Source organism: Equus asinus, chromosome 1, assembly GCF_041296235.1.
Source record: "Equus asinus isolate D_3611 breed Donkey chromosome 1, EquAss-T2T_v2, whole genome shotgun sequence".
NCBI lineage: Eukaryota > Metazoa > Chordata > Mammalia > Perissodactyla > Equidae > Equus > Equus asinus.
The window spans coordinates 179,422,763-179,442,510 of record NC_091790.1 but is presented as its reverse complement, the minus strand read 5'-3'; the positions used below and the strand labels follow the sequence as shown (position 1 = coordinate 179,442,510).

General features: G+C 38.9%; 1 protein-coding gene across 4 annotated transcripts in view; it reads right to left on the bottom strand.

The window, feature by feature from the left end:
* LOC123283559 (hyaluronidase PH-20-like) overlaps positions 1 to 17,595 on the bottom strand; it is an 81,949-nt gene extending 64,354 nt beyond the window's left edge. For 3 of the 4 annotated variants that reach the window (XM_070512765.1, XM_070512753.1, XM_070512763.1), the window contains exons 1-2: positions 17,467 to 17,595; positions 1,878 to 1,938 (exon numbers count right to left, since the gene is read on the bottom strand). The gene's annotated coding sequence lies outside the window, so the exon portion shown is untranslated. The remainder of the gene's footprint in view (positions 1 to 1,877; positions 1,939 to 17,466) is intronic. The other variant, XM_070512757.1, reaches the window with a different exon arrangement.
* Between the last annotated feature and the right edge of the window lie 2,153 nt (positions 17,596 to 19,748).

The window sequence follows — 19,748 nt, the reverse complement described above, 5'->3', positions numbered from 1 at the left end:
CACAAGAACTTAACCACTCGGCCACGGGCTGGCCCCAAATTTCTGTTGTTTTAAACCACCAAGTTTGTGGTAATTTGTTCCAGCAGCCCTAGGAAACTCATTATAATCACCAAGGGTAAAAGAAAGGATTATAGTTCCTACAAGTCTCTTTTCTTTCCACAAACCAGTTTCAACTTCAGGAGAAAGACTGGTATACCTGTAGGCATTATAATGTAACTCTTACCCAACCCTGAGAACACCAAACTAGTGACAGAGCCTGAACCAGAACCCACATCTTCCAGACTCATTCTATGGAATAGAGCCTTCTTGGGGACTTCAGGGTTTAAGGAGAAAAGGCAAATTCTCCAACCCATGGGCCACCTAATGCTTATCAATATAACCTCCTCAAACATCACTGTTTCACACAAAACGAGACAGTTGGTATCTGTGTGAGCCAAGGCCATGGACAGAGTCAAAAGGACACCAGGCCAGGAAGACTTGCTTGAACTTGAAATTGAAAGCAGGTTTGAGTCCCAGAGGCAAGGGTTCTAAAGGAATTTAATTTCTCTAGGCAAAGAGACAGACAGCTGAGAGACTGAGTAAGTGTTAGTATATAAGTGAGGGGGAAAAAAGAAGAGAGGAGACAGAAACATTTTCAGGTCTAAAGTACAAAGACAAGATCCAGAAATCATAGATCATAGCTTTATGACTAAAGTCAAAGAATTAAATCAATTCCTTTCAGACCATCAGCGGAACCTTAGGGATTCTCAACATTCACTTCTGAGACCCAGTTAGAGGAAGTAGCATAAGCCCAGACCGTCATGAGTAGAGAAGACTATATTTGGGCTGGCTGTTATCTTAATTGCCCTGAGCACCTCTCAATTCTCTTGGGTCTTATTGTCTAAAGATATTTAAGCCAGTCAATCATTCATCCAACATTCATTGAACCTCTAGAATTTGTCAAGTACTGGGGAAGCACGGTAATTTTTTTTTAAAAAAGGAAGACAGTATACACTTGTGAACATGTATAAGAAATTCAAACATTGATAGCCAGAAGTGAAGAGCACAATAATGGTGTTTTAGGATATGCCGAAAGCACCATGAGCACCAACACCCAAGACACCTGAGTAGACGAGATGTGGCTCCAGGCAGAGAATGATACTTAAGTTGGAGAGACCCAAGTAGGAGTGGGGGCTGGGGATAGAGGCCAGGATTAGACACAGAGGAGAATAGATCCAGTGATGTAGTCGGTAATCCATTATGGGAGAAGTTGGAGGAGCTGAAAAGGAAGGATAACGTGGGCAATGAGGAGACTCAGATTCCGTACCAGGAATTCTGTTTGCAGCCCTTAGGCAGGCAACGTGTGTGAGACTATAGCAAAAGTCAAATCTCATGTCCTGTCCTAAAAATGGATCCGCCATTTTGCTGGAGGTATTTGGAATGGTGCCACATCTTCTAATTTTTACTATGTCAGTTATCCAAATGTGGGCATATCAATTTTAAATATGGAAAAAATCTCCATACATTTAAATGTTGGCACTGTTCTAACATCGTGAGGGGAAAACAAAAGAAAATTTCATCTAACAGGGCTTGGGGCTGTCGATCAGGGATACCAGGCCCAAAAGACTATGTTGTTAGGATAGTGACATGATCAAATTTGTTTCAGAATGATTATTATAACCACTCTATACAAGACACAATTAAAGAGGGACAAAGTAGAAGTTGTGTAAATAAATAGAAGAGTAGAAGAGTGACAGTGCTGGGAAGAGGACAAGATTTGACAGCCATTGGTCACCAAATGCATTTGAAAGAATAAGGAAGGGGTAACTTATGACTCCTAGGTTTCTGGCTTGAACAGCTAGATGGAACCAAAGTACATCAAAAAGACAACCACTCACCTCTTTCTTGATACCCATAATTCTCCATTTGTAGGAAGAATAGTTAAAACCGTAATAGTAGCTGTAACGATAAAGATAATGGATGTGAAATTTTTTCAAAAAAGTAAAATATCCTAGACACTGGAAATAAACATAAAAAATTGTTTTTAAGATGTCATTATATGTCCCATTCAGATTTGCTTCCAAATAATTGGGCAGGGTGGGGGGTGGGGAAGGTGGCATGGCACCTGTGGAGGAAGGGGACGATTTGAGTTTAGGTGAAAAAGATTGGCCATGAGTTAATAATTATAGAAACTGGGTGATGAATACATGGAGGTCATTTCTTCTACTTTTGTGTATGTGTGAATAGAAGGAGATTAGAACATTCCACCCCAAAATATGCCACTTTGGCATATTGGTTATTTTGAGCCTAAGGCACTTGAAAAACAGCAGATGCAGAAAGGGCTCTCTGACCTCTCCCTTTCTACCAAAAAGCAGGACATAAAATTTCCCCTGAGAAAGCCGCCCTTTCAGTACCAGGAAAAGAACGTTCTTATCTCTGGAGGTGGGGAAATCACCCCAAGATAATACCCTTGTCTTCTGTGAATTTCCCCCATATATTTCCTCATCACTTTCCCACAATTTACCACCCCTAGTTCACAACCCTTTTTCTTTTGTCACGCCTCCAGAATATATAATTCTTTTTTTTTTCTTTTGGTGAGGAAGCCTGGCCCTGAGCTAACATGTGTTGCCAATCGTCCTCTTTTTGCTTGAAGGAGACTGTTGCTGAGCTAATATCCATGGCAATCCTTCTCTATTTTATATGTGGGATGCCTCCACAGCATGGCTTGATGAGCAGTGTGTAGGTCCACAACCAGGATCCAAACCCACGAACCCTGGGCCACCAAAACAGAGCACATGAACTTAACCACTACACCACCAGGCAGTCCCTGGAATTTATCATTCTTTGTTGAAATGGTATATAAGCTTTCAGGCCTGTCTGTTTCTTTGGGTCTTCATTTATTTTCTATAAAGCCTCCCACACCGTGTAAAAATATTAACACTAAATAAACGTTTTTATGCTTTTCTCCTGTCAATCTATCTTTGGTCAGTTTAATTTTCAAGCCCAGCCACAGAACCAGAGAGAGTAAAGGAAAAGTCTTATCTTCCCCACAGAATTTTACATGGTAAAGTTCATTTGTTTTTAATGTTCCACTCAATGTGAGAAAATATTCTTGTCTCAACAAGTACCATTTTGATGATGTGGCTTCAACAAAATTCCACTGAACAAGAAATCCTTTTACAGCAGATGTGTTCACAAATCCCCAACGTTTAGCCATGAAAGGTGTTGTCATTTTGGTATATAGTTATTGAACTCAGGTTTCTGACTCCGAAGTATACATCCAACTGCTAGCCAATGATCTCTAAACTTTTTTGAGCACATCTGATAAAGCATATTCATTTATAAATATATACATGTGTAAATGTGTCAAAATTTATATTAGCAGTAAAGTTTATCTTATTTTAATTCTTAAACTAATAAAACAAAAATAAATGTAAGAAATTAAATCAACCTTAAAGCGTTGGCACCACCTCCTTTTTCTATCTATTTCCACGAAGTTTAAATGCAGTTTAAAAAATCAAAAAATAACGTCTGGTAAGCCCCGTGTCTTGTATGAGTAAAAAAAATTCAAAACTGAAAATGGTGGCAAACTCATTAGAATCCTCTTGTTTTAGGACATCTGCTAGTGAAATATCATAAGATAAACAATTCAAAAAACTCTGAATTATGTTTACTTGTCCGAATCTTGTAGATATGATTCTTGCATTAGGTTTCTGGAATACATAACTTAAAGTCTCTTACGTATCTAAAAATCTAAATTTGGGGGGCTCACTTCTCAACTCCATTTCAACTATTTTATCCTTTGACTTTTTTTCTCCATGTGAAACTTCTTCTCAGCTCAATGGACAATGCCTAACGAGAACACAATAAATCAGTTCTGTGCTTAGAGAATGAAATTTTTTCTAAAACTATTTTCCTTTGGAAGCACACTAATATATATGGTTTAACTTCCTAAATCATGTGAGAATATTTTGATTTATTAATGATAATAAGAAATATCTGGAGAAATCTAAATCTAAAAGAAATGATTTTTTTTTAATTCTGTTCAATCATAAAGAAGAGCAATAGGACCGAAGAACATCAGTGAGATCAAAGAATCATTGAGTATATTTCAGAGAATTCACATTTTATTGAATTTGCTAAGGAAAGGTGAATCCACTAAGTAAAAGATACTGGTTTTTATGTATTTATTGTATATATATATATATATACATTTTTTTGATGAAACAAACTATCTCTTCTTTAGTGTACATCTGTGAACAAAGCCTTAGAGCACGGAATTGGGGGCAGACCTAGAGGTTAGCATCTAAAATAGCATCTTCCTTTTATTTAGAGCCTCTAATAGAGGATTTTACACAAGAACCTCAACTCCCTAGAAAATCTTATCTGACTGAAGTCCCCATAATTAACATCTGACCTTCTCTCTCCACTAATATGTATAAGGTCTGTACTCAATCATATCTATTGATCCCTTTGCAAATGTCCTCCTTGCTCATTGTCTGGATAACTTCTTCTTAAAGCACTTCTGCTAAGTTTTTGAAATCCCCCCAACCCCTAACAATGATACTTACTAGAAACCCTTTCACAGTTCGGGCACCCAACTCATCTTCAGTAGTGGCAAGGCAAGAAGGCTGTAGATTTAATGTCTTCCTAGAGCATTGGCAAGTCATAACACCCTTTAAAAAAAATTCTTTTATCTCAAAATAGACTTAAAATCTCAAGATCTGAATACATCCAAAATCCTATTTAAATTAAACTTATTCCTGTTGTAAAGGAATTTTATCAACAGAACACAGGATAACTAAATCCTTTCAACCTGGAATCTGGTTTTGTTTGAGGCTTAGTCTAAAACTATATAGGTAGGTAGACATATTCACATATGTAGTATTCTCTACTATGTATTGTACCATCTATGAAATGGGAAAATGTGAAAAATAACTTCAATACCCAATGCTGATATAATTACTTAAATAAATACAGTATTTCAGCCTGAGGTAATTTATGCAGATAAAAGAGCTAGTTATAAAGATAATTAAGCAGCATGTAAAGATGTTTGCCTAAAATAATAAGGAACAGTGTAGGGGAGGAAGAAATTTTCCTCTAACCTTCTAGATTCTTCTGGCTGGCCTAAGAATTAAATTCACATGAGATAGATTAATAGGAGAAAATCAAATTTAATTGCATATGTATGGGAATGCCACATACATGAGAGGTTCCGAGACAGAAAAGTAAAATGAGGTATTTATGCCATCTTGAGCCAAGGAATAGAATAGGGGCCTGGGGCTTCTGAGGAGAGTAGGATAATTCACAGGATGACAAGAAGAGCAGATGTTCAGTAATTAGATTTTATTTTTTTTTTTTGGCTAAGGAAGATTGACCTTGAGCTAACATCTGTTACCAAACGTCTTCTATTTTGTATGTGAGCTGCCACCACAGCATGGCCACTGATAGACGAGTGGTGCAGGTCTGCACCTGGGAACCGAACCCGGGCTGCTGAAGTAGAACATTTTGAACTTAACTGCTAGGCCACCAGGGCTGGCCTAGTAGTAATTAGATTTTTGCTTTATCATACAGATAGGTCATAAAAAGCTATTGCTGGTAATAACTCTTATTATGGGAAAGGCCCGCAATTTAAATTCTTTAAGGGCAAGGTAAAAGTGTCTTGAGCCTGCTGGGTCTTGATTGCCTTTAGTTCAAAATATTCCACGTGTCAAAATGATACATCTTGAGGAGGCCTGTTCCGAACCCCTTTAGTAGGGGCCAACTGGCTCCTTGCCTTGATGCTACTAAAGACAGGCAGTTTCTGAGATATACCAAAATGTGTCAATCGAGGCCAGCCCCATGGTGTAGTGGTTAAGCCCAGCATGCTCCGCTTCAGCAGCCTGGGTTCATGGGTTCAGATCCCGCACGCGGACCAACACCACTCATCAAGCCATGCTGTGGCAGTGACCCACATACAAAATAGAAAAAGACTGGCACAGACATTAGCCCTGAGACAATCTTCCTCAAGCAAAAAAAAAAGAGGGAGATTGGCAACAGATGTTAGCTCAAAGTGAATCTTCCTTGAAATGAAAATGAAATGAAAAAAAAAAAATGTTAAGCACATGCTTACAGAATAGAAGAAAATCCAGAAATGTGAAAAATATTCCTATTTCCTGAGGGTCCATTATATATTTTGCTCTTCTAATTTCTTTTCATTCAACTACCAGTTTCTCAAATTAAAAATGGGAGCAAAATCAAATTTAATCCTAGAAATTTGTTTGCCAGAACAGATTTGAAGCTCAGCTTCTCTTCATTGGGGAAGGGAAAACAACCATCCGCCTCCTTGCTTCTTATTCACTAGGATGCTTGTTCAAGGGGTTCTTGTTTTAGTTTTTGGAAGAGGAGTGGTGATCGAGATTTTTGAGGTAAGGAAAAGAGAGTCATAGACAGAAAAAGCTGAACCAAAGAGCTAACTAAGTTTCTTGGCTTATTTCTTCTCTCTTCTTTTCCACAACAAATGCTTTATTTCCACAACAAACACTTTATTTCTAGAAAATCATAATTAACAGATAAAGAAGTCACTCATGGGACTGTCTCCAGAATCCACTCTTTTTTTTTTTTTTGAGGAAGATTAGCCCTGACCTAACTACTGCCAATCCTCCTCTTTTCACTGAGGAAGACTGGCCCTGAGCTATCCATGTCCATCCTCCTCTACTTTATATGTGGGACGCCTACCACAGCATGGCTTTTGCCAAGCAGTGCCAAGTCCACACCCTGGATCCAAACCAGTGAACCCCTGACCGCCAAGAAGCGGAACGTACAAACTTAACCCCTGTGCCATGGGACCGGCCCCATAGAATCCCCTCTTAATATTCCTATTTCCTGTGAAAAATCTCTGTGTATATCACCTCAGTGGAATTAAGAATTGAATTTAGATAAAATCCTCTTACCCTTAAAATTGTTATAGATTTTGAATATAAATTATTGTTACAAATATAAAGGTGAGAATTCAGAAATATGGACAAATATTGATAAAGCCAAGATTGTAACTTTGGTGAAAGTGAGATGAGGGTGCTTTAAATGTGACCAGAATATAACTTTACTGAAGGGAGGGGGGGAGGGGCAAGGGAGAGAGTCCCAAGTTTAAGATGTCATTCCCATGGCACCTCCTCAGGAAGCCTCAGGATACTTTGGGAATCGTTCTTTAATGTGAAATGTAAAACGCAAAATTCCAAGTGAGCAGAAGGCCCACCCAAATTTACTGCCCTGAGGCCCTGTACACTAATCCCCTTAGGTAGTGGGTGTATCATTCTCAGAGTACTTAGTTTATCATTTCAATCCAAACACTGACTTCTGCCTCCAGTTACAAGGCACAGTCAATCCAAGCTGAGTTCTGAGCAAACTTTTAAAGTAAGAGACCAGCATAATTTCCCCAAGGGAGAAAAATCCAGGTGCAAGTTTCTTCTCTTAAAGGAAAAATTTAAATACATTTTCAGGAAAGAAAGGACCCTTCAAGCAAGATGTTTTTCTAGGAAATTTCTTGTTAAGCTGTGATATTTTATAAATAACTTGGCGAGAAATAGATATGGTAAATTTAACTCAACAAGAGAAGTTAATACCATTTTTGGTGGCATTCCATCAACTCCTTTTTCCTTTCCCTCTTCTTTTATTATTATTATCATTATTATTCCCCTCCCTTGGTTTATTCTCCTTTTTCTTTTCTTTTAAAGATTGGCACCTGAGCTAACATCTGTTGCCAATCTTTTTTTTTCTTCTTCTTCTTCTTCCCAAAGTCCCCCAGTACATAGTTGTATATTCTAGTTGTGGGTCCTTCTGGTTGTGCCATGTGGGATGCCGCCTCAACATGGCCTGATGAGCAGTGCCATGTCTACCCCCAGGATCTGAACTCTACTTTGAATTTCAGTAAACTTAAAATCATGGTCCATGGTGATGCTTTAAAATGAAGATGTCCAAACAGAAAACGAAGAGTAGCATCCTGAAGCCACAGAGTTCAAACATGACTCAGAAGTTGGAGCCAAGCATGAGGCACCAACACACCCGGATATGACTGAAACTAAGTAATTGAATAATTGAATAAAGTCCTGAAGAGTCTCTGAATTCCAGAGGCTAATTAAAAAAGCAACAGCTTTGCTAGTGATGCTGTCTACATGCAACTGGTCAAACTCCAGGCTGAGCTCAGTGATGCCTGACTTGCAGGCAACCCAACATTGCACCATCATAAACACAGGACCAGTCCTAGTTCTGTAATGGCCGTGGCTCAGCTGCCTAGCACGAATAGGCAAAAGGGCTTAGTACCAATCAAGTCAAAGTTTAAGAGGAAGAACAAACACCTCTGTTATCACCAGTGCCTTGAATAATGAAGTTCACAAAAGTATAATAGTATATAACACGGGCTATGAGTTTGCAATTGGTCTTCTATTAGCAATAACCAATGTTTCTCTTTGCTTGACTTTTGGTTTTTATTTCTCTGAATTGTCAAAGTCATAGTTACTAAATCTTCTACATACGGGATTATAGCAAAGATCCAAATGGCGACCACAGTCTAACACAAACAGAAAACACCTATCTGTTCCTGAACTTCCTTTGTCTACAGGCAATAGGGACTCAATCGCATCAAATGTAATAAACACATTTAATAATGCTGAAGATAAATGCTATTTAAAAAAAAATATGAGCTTAGTTTCAAAAGATAATAACAACACGTTTCTTCTTGTTTTTTTTTCTTTTTTGAGAAGATTAGCCCTGAGCTAACATCTGTGCCCATCTTCCTCTACTTTATATGTGGGACACCTGCCACAGCATGGCTTGATAAGCTGTGCATAGGTCCGTGCCCGGAATCTGAACTGCTGAACCCCTGGCTGCAAAAGCAGAACACATGAATCTAACCATTATGCCACCGGGCCAGCCCAGGCATTTCTTCTCTTATCTATTTAAGATATCTGGAGCCTATAGAGATAATGGAGCACTTATGATGCAGGTTGAATTTTTCCTTAAACTAAAGGACTGGTTCAAAAATCTTGTCAGTTTTAAGTGTTTAATATTTACCTTCCTAAAAAGCCATGTTCTGCAGTCTACCTTAAGAATGTACATTTTGTGAAAGCAAAACTATGGCTGAAGTCTCAAGCAATCAAATGTCTCCCCAGCATATTCATCTTTTTCTCCACTTCTAAGGAATGCGTGGCAACTCAGTCTAGGCCAGCTTTTCAGACAGGATCTAAAGAAAAATAAAACCCAAATCTTTCATTATCCGCATGAAAATTCCTATTCTTTTGAGGAAGAAGAGTTTTATGATGGCAGGTTCTCATCATTCCGCTGGGATCCTGCCTTGTACCTCTGGTATAAATCTCTTTGCCCTAGATTTATTCTAGTCTCTATTTGGAGTCTAGAGATATATCTCTCAGTCACGGTTCCCCCTGTGCAGCCTTTCCAAACAGATCTGCCTATTGAAGTGTTCATCTCTGATTGCCACCAAGGCTATTTTAAAGGTATCAAGGCTCTCAAAAAATTGTACTTATTTCTTAGCACTACTCACAGTTTATGTTCAAATTTGAAACATGTCTGTCTCCCGCACTAGACTCTAAGCTCACAGTTGTGTTCCCAATTCCCAGTACAGTGCCTGGCACACAGTAGGAGATCCATAAGTACTTAATCCAGTGGGTGAAGGAGTGAACTGTCTATCCATCAGTTAATTCCTTGATCAAATTATTTCTTCCTTTTTTCCACTTTCACTAGATTACTTTTAGTTTCCTGCCATTCTCCCAAAGCACAAGTTCATGTATCGCATTAAACCCAATTTGTCCTATCTTAAACATTAACAAGATGAAGAGTTGAGGAGGTAACAATTATCAACCTTCAGTAACAATACCTACTTTTGACCTTACCTTGTTATATGGAAAGTAAGATGTATCTCAGAGGTTACAATTAGCAGGGACTTAAAAAATCTCTAATTCTAATCTCATCTAATTCTCTCAACTGCCTCCAACTGCCACCATTCTCTCTAGCTAATGGTGTAATAGAGTCTGAGATTAGAATACTTGTGCCACAGCAGCGCTGGAAACATTTATTGGTGTCTCCCTTTACAAGGTCTTTTCCTCTCCTCTTCTTAAATTCACTTTTAACCTTTTTATTCTGTCTTAACTGAGTCTTCCATCTCATGGCTCCAACTCATGGCTAAAGGGATTAAGGAGCCCAGATCCAGAAAAGGATAGAGGCTTTATTTCCATTTTTAACTCTATTATGCAACAGCTGGAGGATTCAAATTATTCATTCTTCAGATATCACTTAACTCTTTAAAAATGTATTCGTAATACTTAGATCAGTCTAATTCCTGAGGATGCTGGGATGATGTGTGAAATGATAACCACGAAGTATTTTTCACAAGAAGCTCTGTAAATCTGAAGTGTGGTATTATTTCCCCCGGACTCTCTATATTATTAAATCTTAGTTATTATAGTCCATTTACCCCAAACTATAAGAAAAGCAGCTGTATTAAGGTGTGGAGAGAATTGTTTTTGACCTACAGGAGCGATAAAAGCCAAGATACGTAATTTGATTAAGGATATCTCTAGAATAATGTAGGGATTGTGGACTCCTAGGCCAAAAACTCTGAAGAAGTATTTACCATGGATACTGACAGTACAGAGAAGGTTGGGGGTAATAGCAATCGATGAGGATTTTAGGCTGGTGTATTTTAAAACTGCAGATGAGAAGCAGGCTCTGAGGACTGGAGTTTGCTTGCCCTTTGTTGGGAAACATTTACCTTTGTAAGGGAAACCTCCATCTGTAAAGATGCCTCCTCTCTGTGCCAGGAAGAAGGGAGGTGACCTTATCTCTAGAAAGTCTGAATCAATGCCAAAGGCAAGAACTTAAATTGTTTACTGTCTGGCAACCTCATGTAACTGACATCCCCTCAAAATCCTCCTTTGTCTTTAGCTGAAGATAATATTTAAGCGGTGACTTCTGCCATTTACTCAATCTGGTTTGATTCTTATCTAAAAGTTATAGGACCACCCAATAACCAGACCCTACCGGCACTGATGTCATTTTAACAACTCTTTTTACATATTCTTTCCTTTGTCTTGTAAAGAGATAACTCACATACCTGTGCCTTAAATTTAGCCTTACTCTCCACCAATATTGGCAGCAGAGGCAGCAGCAGCAGCAGCTCCCCATGTCAACAGCAGCTCTGACTGCCCGTGGGTCCTGTCCCCATGCAGCCGGTGGCAGCAGCAGTTCTGACTGCCCGTGGGTCCTGTCCCCATGCTATTCCTCACTATTCTCTAAATAAAACAGCATTACTGCCAGATCTTGAGAGTCCAAGAAATCTTTCTTTCTTTCAACTCCTTGGCTCACCGACCCCGCATCAGCAGTAATCTAAGTTTCCTTTAAAGAATGGTCAATGAACAAGGAGAGATGGGAAAAGGAAGAGTCATACCTAGCAAAATTCACTTCAAATTGCAGAAACTCAGTAAAAGTTGTATTTACAATTAAAATGCCTCTTTATCTCTACCCATAGATTGGCAGGCTACTGATTTTTTGCCTCAACTGAGACCACATGCTCCTAGTTAAAGGAAGTAGGAGAACTCAGTCAACCCTTCTGCAGGCGAGCTCAGCTAGCCCCTCCATGCTGACATTTCTTGCCAAAATCTAATTACGAAGAGCATTTCAGAGCAAAAACTGAATATGACCTAAGTAGTTCTATGCATTTTGGCACAAATGGAGGGTAACTGTGAACAAGATTATTCAAGAAGTGATGTTGAGTAGGCTTATTCCCAGCATTTTTTTTTTCCAAATTACAGGTAACAAACTATTAGTGGGCCATAAAATTGATTTAATTGGTTGTAACGCACATGCAGGAAGGCCTCCCTGACCTGCCCCTTTCTGCCTGCAGTAGAGCATCCCATGTGAAAGGTATACTCCCTCTGCCAAGAAGAGAACATCTTATCACCGGAGACTGGGAGTTGACACCAAAATGGATCTGTACAAACAAACCTACTAAAATAACCCTTAGCTTCCATTGATTTCCCTCATATATATCCTAGTCACTCTCTCACAAATTACTTCCCCTAGAAGCTTAAACCCCTTTCTTTTGTCTTGTCCTTCCTCCACAATTTATCATTCTTTGGCCCTAACTGCTTCTTTCGGTGTTCATTTTTCCTATGAAGGCTCCCATGTGCATGTAAAACTATTAAATAAAGTTTGTATGTTTTTCTCCTGTTAATCTGTCTTTTGTCAGTTCAATTCATAGGCCTCAGCCACAGAACCTAAAAGGTAAGAGAAAGCTCTTTTTCCTCCCTTATACCTGGCACATAGTAAATACCAAATAAATGTAAGTTGTTCCTGTTGTTATTATTATTAGTGATCTCATCCCTGCTTCTACCCTCTTCTGTATGAAAGGCAGGGAAAATCATGAAAAATTGAGGCAAAGCCCAAGACAGTTTAATGATTCATAGATCTGCTAGCATTGAAGCTTCCCTAGGAGGGGCTGGCCCCATGGCCTAGTGGTTAAGTTCAGAACACTCTGCTTTGGCAGCCCAGGTTCACGGGTTCTGATCCTGAGCATGGACCTACACTGCTCATCAAGCCATGCTGTGGTGGCAACCCGCATACAAAAAAGTAGAGGAAGATTGGCACAGATGTTGGCTCAGGCCCAAACTTCCTCATTAAAAAAAGGGAAAACTTCCCTAGAAAATAGAAAAAAAAATGTTTAATCTAAATATGTAAGCCCTAAGGCATTGTTCTGGTGGAAATGAAATACTCAGCAAATTCATACTACAGTGGAGCCAGCCCTGATGAGGGTTCCTCAGCAATGGCATCTGTGACCATACAGCACACTCTGAGAAGGAACCTGCCCTTGAAAGTCTTCATGGATCATGACTTTCTGAAGAGATCAGATGGACCCAGGCGTAGTGTGCACTGCCTGGATCTGGCTGCCTCTTTGTGTCTCTTTGGGGGAGTCCATTAAGCAAACAGTCTATTCAAGCTCAGACTTCAAACTATCTTCCCTCAGCCTGATTAAAATATTTTTCTGACTTGTCAAATGTGATTTATCTAGACAGTTTTCAGTCTTTGTAATTGACTTAGTGGAATAAGTAAGTGGCATATAAGTAAGTGACATTTAAAATGATTAGTAGCAAAACCAATTTTAAATATAGAATCCAGATATTTTTACACTGTTTGGCGGTTATATATTAGTTTGGCCAAACAGGCTGGTTCTGCTTCTATCTCACAAAAGAGAAAGAAGAGCAGTCACCAAAAATCAAAGAAGCAATAGTTAACAAGGTTATCTCTCAGGATCAAACTCACTCTGTCTATTAGCATGTTAATTACATCTACAAGATATGAGTAATCATTAATAACCAGTATTGTTGTTAGTAAACTAAACAGTACATCTAGCATATTGCATAAACATACCAAAATGTGTGACAGATGCTATCCAAAAAGAAAAATTAACTACAAAGTCAACCTTCTCATGCCATTATAAAGATGGATTAATATTCATAGCTATCTCTGCCCCTCTACACTACTCCATAAAAACCTGAGCACATTTATCCTTATAGATGAGCAGAGCAGGCCCAAGAACAGAGGAAAACAGGAGTGCCCTACGGTTCTCACCTGAGACAAGAGAAACAGGAACTCGGTGCTAAAGTGCTAAGCAACTAAGTATCTGGCTAGTTTATGACAAGATGGGAGCGTCCCTGAGACTCACCAGTGGGGAGATGGCAGAGGAAGGGAAGAAACTCTGAAAGGATGGATAAATCAGCTGTGAAAATATCCAGGAATATTCATTATGATTGGAGGCTGTTCCACTTTAGAATTTGGGAAGAATTTGGACCAAGTATGAAGTTGGGGGAGGGATGACCCAAGTAAGAAGGTGGGGGACGGAGCAAATACGAGGTTGGGGGATGGGGACAAGATCTCTATAAAATCTACTCTTTTGCTAAAAAAAAACAAAGACAAAAAATAGAACAGACAACAAGATAACTTTAAAGAGTTAAAAAGAAATTTCAAAGGCACGTGCTCACTTGTCAACACAATTACAGGGCAGTGAGTCTCCCGAGGTTGCAGCTAATTAGCACTTTAGCTTGGTAATGAATGTTTACAGTTTTGACAAAAAATATTGTCTTTATTCAATCGTGTATGGCTTATTTGCTTTAAGCATGCAAATAGCTACATTCAATAGCTACAGTTCAAAAAATCCAAGATATAAGTAATATTTATTGATGGCCTAAACTGCTTTAACCAAATGTGCAATCTTTGTTATATTTTAAGTGTTAACATGAGTACAGCAAGCCTTTCATTAAAATGTCATTAAGAGACAATATTTACAGGAAAGCAATTCCAACCAAATCTCTGAAATCAGGCAATCAACAACTAGTTAGGAAGTCAACGAAGGATTTTCAGTAAACAATTAATTATGGCATTCAAATGTTTCAGTAACACTCTGTGGTCAAAATTATGAGCCTCATTTTTCAAGTGAAGAAATAAGCATTAGAACAAAGTAAATAACTTACTCACCATCCCGAAGCTAGAAACCCCGTTCTAGCTAATTCTGAATCTCTTGCTCTTTACAATGCTTTCTAGTGGACAAGTCACTATCATTATGGAGATGAAAATATGAAATAAACACAGGACATTTTCTGAGAAGGTGTTACCACACAAAGGGCATAATCTGCTCGCCGCAAGACAAAAGTCAATCGTCAAGAGACAAGATGGTGGCAGAGAAAGGGCATTTTGTTAAATGATAAGCTAGCAAATAGGAAGGTGGAGGGACTAGTGTCCTAAAGAATCATCCTGAGTGGGGCACAGAACCTTGAAGCAGTTACATAGGCCAATGAGTTACTGGGGGGTGTGGTTAGGAATGTTGCCCCTCTGGCGTTACAGACTGGGAGTCGCCACACCAGATCTTTCAGTTGTCATTTGATGATGGCTACCAGCATAGACTCTCTGTGTGGGGGTCATCACATTCCTAAGGAACCCAAAAGAACGAAATTATTCTCTTATCACAGCTGGGAGGTATATACGCAAGCAGGGCTCATAAAATCTACAGAGCAGGTAGATCTCCTGGAGGGTGCATTTCCATCTGGGTCGTTAGTAAGAGGTCATTCAAAGTTACAGTACGGTTTCTTTTCTACAATATAGCTTCCCTTATGTCAACCTTCTGTTGAGCTGGTATCAATTGGAGACTGAGTATTTTAATTGTCTAGTACAGTATGTAGATGATGGACGCCTTTCTGTTTGTATAATTAACCTCCATACTCTGCTATTAGAATCAACCTTACTCGAAAAAGAGGAATTAAAGCTCAGTCTAAATATCTTCAAAGTAAGCATTTAGTTAGACTCCACTTCAGTGCTCTCACCCCTAAGCCATCTGCCTGCTTCGGTTTAGGTAACTTTAACAGAATGATTGCTTCTTTTATTAATTTTTTGCTCAGCTGTTTGTGTGTGTGTGTGTGCATTTACTCCAAATGATTAGAGATGTTAACGTGGCAATTATGTTTTACGTTTTGACGTAGTTAACTGAGTTTTGATAAGAAAAATGGAAATGCTGTATTTATATTTGCTAATTTTCCACTTCATGGGACCTAAGAAATTAGAATGAGAACTCCTTTAAACTAAGAGACAAAGACTTTACCTAAATTAGAGGTAAATTTGAATTATTTACAGGAGTCTTTTATCTCCTGGTTAACGGACATTACCTTCTAACTTTGCCACCAGAGATTCACTGAAGTACAGCCTTGTTATATACCTTCCTCAGAAAAATACAATGGAGAATGGGTGAAGCCTGGGCCTGTCAGTATTTTTGTGATATAAAACACAATGAGGGCAGACGACAAAGGGCACTAGCTTGAGTCTAGCCTCAGCCCCAAATCTGAGAAGAGAGTTGAATAGTCACTAATATTTTAATTTTTCTTTCTCTCCTTCCCTCCGTCTCCCTTCCTCCCTTCTCTCTCTCAGATGCTGGACATATATTAACATATTTAATGCTAATAATACGCCTATGAAGTAGGCACAAGTATTGCTCTTACTTTACAGATACCATTCAACTTCTTTTGACCTCAGGCCAAGCAAACTTCAGTCTACTCCCTTGGATTCAGATTTCAGAACCGTGTCTACTCCACTGGCAGAGTCCTGGAGGGCTTTAGTCCGGATGAGGAAAATAAAAGAGTTGCATTGAGGCCGGGTGGGTTCTTCAGTTCAGGAGATCTATTTCATCAAAAGGCTGGCTTGGGTGACGTATGAGATGTTTCTGGCTATCTTTAAGGATTTAGAATAAACTTAAAATCTGAGGGAGAGAACTCTAGAAAGTGTTCAAAGGAGTGTGGCTGAAACTAAGGTCCCAAACCAGAGGTTTGGCTAAAACTACACTGTGTTCAGGACCTGCAGTCCCTTGTGGCATTGGTGTCTGTGGTCGAGTGTAGCTCTGGCAGCTACTGTACCATGACACAGAGAACCACCAGAAGGGACAGGGAGTGTTCCACACCTCCACCCTGCCCCCTTCCGTATGCCTACTAGCGGTGAAACTGGTGAGTCTCCATTTCTCCACTCAGAGCGTTGTGATAGACACCGTAATACTCTGCCAGCTTTGGTTTTGATTCTGGTTTCTCCCCTGTGCTCTTGAGAACGCTCTTGGCCCTGATCTCTAAACCCAGGTAAGGCTTCCCACACTGCTGCCAAGTTCTGCCATATACTCATTTGCAAATAATTAAAATCTACTGCAAAGTGTATTATTCTACTAACAACAATAATGGTTATTAATCACTACTCATATCTTGTAGATGTAATTAACATGCTAATAGACAGGGTAAGTTTGATGCTGAGAGAAGCAATGCTTCTTTGATTTTTGGTGACTGCTCTTCTTTCTCTTTTGTGAGATAGAAGCAGAACCAGACTGTTTGGCCAAACTAATATATAACCACCAAACAGTATAAAAATATCTGGATTCTATATTTAAAATTGGTTTTGCTACTATTCATTTTAAATGTCACTTACTTATATGCCACTTACTTATTCCACTAATTCAATTGAAAAGACTGAAATAACCTCAGTTAAAATTTCTCTCTTGCTCCAATTCCTTAGTTAACTTACTTCTGTTGACATTGTCATGATATAATAATTTAATAGGCTCCTTCAGTGTCTTCACTGATTGCCTGAGTTAGAATTTCAGACATTGCAGAAGGATATTGAGATGCTCTGGTGTCCCTAGTATGTCTCAAACCATACCATAGGTGCCAACTACTTAACTTATTGATTCAACCATTTAAAATGGAGTATTGATTACATGGCAACCACAGGCCTCGAGGATACCACACAGACCAGTCTCTGTTCTTATGGAGCTTACATTCTAGTGGGAGGAAGTAGACGACAAGCAAGTAAATAAATGAATAATTTCTGAGTGATAAAAGCTGTCTTAGTCAGTTCAGGCTTCTATAACAAAATACCACAGACTAGGTAGCTTATAAACAGCAGAAATTTATTGCTCACAGTTCTCGAGGCTGGGAAGTCTGAATCAAGGTGCCAGCATGGTCGATTGAAGGTTCTCTTCCAGGTTGCAGACTTTTTGTTGTATCCTCACACAGTGGAAGGAGGCTAACACACTCTCTTGGCCATCTTTTATAAAGGCACTAATTCCATTCATGAGGACTTCACTGTTATGACCTGAGCACCTCCCAAAGGCCCCACCTCCTAATACCATTAGGGCATTAGCATTTCAAAATATGAATTTTGAGGGAATGCAAACATTCAGACTGTAACATATGTTATTACAGAATTTTAAAAGAAGCATGAGAAAGAGAGCAATCAGGGTTGAACTGGCAAAACTTGTCCACTTCATAGTGTAATATATAATGCTGACTCTTAAAGAGATTGTATCAGTCACCACTTTCTCCAAAAATTAAGAGTGCTATTTGTCCATACCCAAATTAACACTGTACTATTATACTTCGTAAAGTCTTTGCCAATCTGAGTAGTGTAAAAATGGTATCTCATTGTCATTTTAATCACAATTTCTCTTATTTTGAGAAAATGAGCCATTCATAGTTTTTCTTGCCTGTGATTTTTGTCCACATTTTTTTCCATGTTAGATTTGAGTTGTTTTGAATTTATTTGCTTAAGCGCTTTTTACATATTGCATAAGGAGAATTAGTATTTTGTCACATATTCCAAACGTGTTTTTCTGATTTGTGTTTTGACTTGTCCATGGTATTGTTTCCATGCAAGAAGCAAGCTTCTTCTTTTTGTTTGTTTCTAAATATTTGGAAAATAAGTGAGACTTAGGTCCCCTGTAGCAGACTCTAAGATGAGGTTTTATGGGCAAGTGATTTATTAATGAAGTTTTCTCAGGAAAAAACTCTTAAGAGAATGAAAGAAGAATAAAAAAGTGGTCAAAGCAGAAGAAAGGGGTTGAAGCCAAGGAAGGCTGCAATTTCAGGTAAAGTCCTGAGGAGGGCAGCACTAGCCTGATCATACAGGGGATCCCCTTAAGGGCTGTGGGGAAACAAAACCAAATTGACTGGGCAGGAGGGAGGAGGAGAAGCACACAGAATTGTGGGAGGGAATGCAGGACATACAATAAAAGGGACCTTGGGGGATCTGTGTGGGCACTGCCAGTGTTTGTTAACAATGCATCAGTCAAGGGTCAATGGAAGGAAAGAATACAGAAGTTCAAACCCAGCATTTTATTTCAATGTGGAAGTCTCATTATTTACTTGTGATTAATTATTAAACCAGGTAAGAGAAGGAATCCACCCAGTCAGGACAATTTAGTCCGCCCTGACCTAGTCACTAACGATTACTCATGTATAATTTGTTTTCACCTCTCCCTCACCTCTTCCTGGATTTCCAGTGAGGCCTGATGGTGCCAAAGTTATTGGGAGAGTCAGTTTTCAATAAGTTGAAGGCCCAGTAAGTAACTGCAGGTGTAGATCTTGGGGGTCTATGAAAAGACGTAATGGATTGAAAAGAGGATACTTGGTCTTGGCTAAGGAACACAGAATTTAGTCTTGTCTCATTACTAGTAAAGGATATCTTTGCTATATTTCTGGAGTGACTGGAAAATAGCCCCTGATATTGACTCCCATTAACATCTCAGACTATTTTCTTCTTGGAAGACGCACAGGCTTCACTAAAAATAAATGTTTTTCTTAATCTTCTTATGAAATAAAATTTTATCTTATGAGGTAAGGATCAGGCTGAGAGCGTTTGAAAGAATCTTATACCTCTTTCAGTGACAAACATTTCTCTGGCACAGAGCGATATCAGTTTAGGGCTGCCCTCTCCCAACTGTCACTCCCAGGCATGCCCATGTGTATGCATGTAGATTAGTGGTTCTCTAGAGTTGTAGGGAGGATTGGGGGAAAATGGACAATGACTGCTAACGGGTTTGGAGTGTTTTGGTAGGGTGATGAAAATAAAGCAAAAAAGACTGTCAAATGATAAGCAGGATAAGCAGAGAAAAAAATGTCCACTTGGACACAAGTCCAAAACTATAGAACTCCAAAACTAGACACAACATCTTAAACTGGGCCAGACAGAGAAGATAGCTTACTTACAAAGGTAGGCAACAGATAGAAAGCAGTTTTCTCAATAAAAGCAACAGAAAACTGTGATCTACAAAATCCTAAGGGAAAATAACTATTAATCTATGCTTTTACACCAATCAAAACTGTCCATATTAAGGGTAAAATTAAGAAGTTATTTAATTAAAAACACAGAGAATTCTTCCCCAGTAGACTTTCACTAATGGAACTCTAAAAGATGAAGTTCAG